This window comes from Vombatus ursinus, unplaced genomic scaffold (assembly GCF_900497805.2).
Source record: "Vombatus ursinus unplaced genomic scaffold, bare-nosed wombat genome assembly UNPS02014781.1, whole genome shotgun sequence".
NCBI classification, from domain to species: domain Eukaryota; kingdom Metazoa; phylum Chordata; class Mammalia; order Diprotodontia; family Vombatidae; genus Vombatus; species Vombatus ursinus.
This window is the reverse complement of record NW_020954559.1, coordinates 3,341,842-3,343,668: the sequence shown is the minus strand read 5'-3', so window position 1 is coordinate 3,343,668 and position 1,827 is coordinate 3,341,842. Positions and strand designations below refer to the sequence as shown.

General features: G+C 37.3%; 1 pseudogene; it reads right to left on the bottom strand.

Annotated features, from left to right (window-relative positions):
• Positions 1 to 345: 345 nt before the first annotated feature.
• LOC114046146 lies at positions 346 to 1,281 on the bottom strand (annotated as a pseudogene).
• Positions 1,282 to 1,827: the final 546 nt, after the last annotated feature.

Sequence of the window (1,827 nt, the reverse complement as noted above, 5' to 3'; positions counted from 1 at the left end):
TTATAACATCATCTCCTTTCCCCATCCCCCAATTGATCAATGATATGGGGCCGTGTCATCAGGTTACAAAAGGAATGTCAAGTAAGAAGGTGTCATATGGGTCTGTTTTTGCATAGAATCTCTAAAAATTATTCTATTAAAACATTCTTTCTTGAGTACATGGTATATTTTTGCAGAAATTCATGGGCCCTGGAATTTCTGGAAATTTAGCATTTTTCTCCAATTCCTCAATGGTCTTTCCTGTCCTGACAACTCCATCAATCACTTTCATGTTGTAATCCCACACGGAATATTATGAGCAGTTTCACCATACCACAGATTTCTTAGGAAGACAGCCTTGGACACCTATCTCTTACAAAAGATCTTCATGAGCGTGATCTTTTCCATGATGATGGTTTTGGTTCTGTCTCCACAGTAGAACTTCACACACAAGTCTACTGCCACAATGTCCATAAATGTAACTCCAAGTTCTACATCATTAATATCATCGACATTGGTGAATAGGAAATTTGGAGGCTGTAGAAATTCTTTGAAGAAAAGTTTATTCTCTAGTACTTTACTGCCTTTAATGGTTTTACAAAAGTTTTGAGTAGCCACCTCATTTACAATATTGGGGGCCTCTTAATACACCAATGTTGATAGCCATGTTCCCTCAGATGACATTGGAAATGGGTTGAGTACTTTGAGGCTCAAATTCCTTTGATCATTTTTTTTTTTTTGGTGAGGCAATTGAGGTTAAGTGACTTGCCCAGAGTCACACAGCTAGTGATTGTTATGTGTCTGGCAGGATTTGAACTCAGGTCCTCCTGACTCTAGGGCTGGTGCTCTATCCATTGCGCCATCTAGTTACCCCCTTTCATCAGTTTCTTTAGGACTCTGGTAATCTCTTAAATCCTGTGAATGAATTGATGAGTAATAACAAATACCAGGACATTTTGTATCTCCAATAGCTTTACTGAGACTTGGGGAAGCATTCCCATTTTTGGGCAGCTTGTGCCCTAGGAGGGATTTTACATTCTTGTTATCATTACTGATGATGTCCATCAGTTTTCAGCAAAATCACTGTTATCTCACAGACCCACATCTTGACCACTGGGGTAAACTTCTGATGCATCTTATATTGCCAATGATTTTGGCAATGGCTGAATTCCAGTCCCCTGAGCCCATTATGCAGAGTTTCTAAGGGTTGCATCTTTAATGGCTGAGAAGGCAAGGTGCCACAGTAACCTTCAGGGTTTGCTACATCTAGCCAACCTCTTTGTCTGTCCATGTGAATGTCATCACTCTCATATACTTGACCAAGCACCATCAGGTTAAAAAAATGAAATTCCTCTAGCCTGGAAGGGAAGCATCCAAAGGAAACATTTATTTTACTTTTTATATATTCTTTGGGAAATCATGGCATCAAGGATATAATTTTATAATTATGACAATGATAGCTGACTTTTATATAATGCTATTAAGTTTCTAAAACTTTTTATGTGTTATTCCATTTGATCCTCACAATCCTCAAAACAATCATGAGAGTTAACTGTTAAAATCTCCATTTTACAGTTGAAGAAACTGAGGTAGACAAAGGTTAAGTGGCTTGCCTAGAGTCACATATGTAGTAAATGTTCCAGGAAGGAAACAGACTTTGTTTCTCCTTATCTAGTGCACTAACCACTATAAAATTTATTTTAAAGTTAATGCATGGGATAGATTCTGAATTGATAAACTTTTCCCTGGGGACCTTCAGAGTGGGCAATTTGAAAAATTCCAGTCTTACTTCTATCGTTTTTCTTTATCTTCTCATGATATGAATAGAACAAAATTATTTTTTTTTGT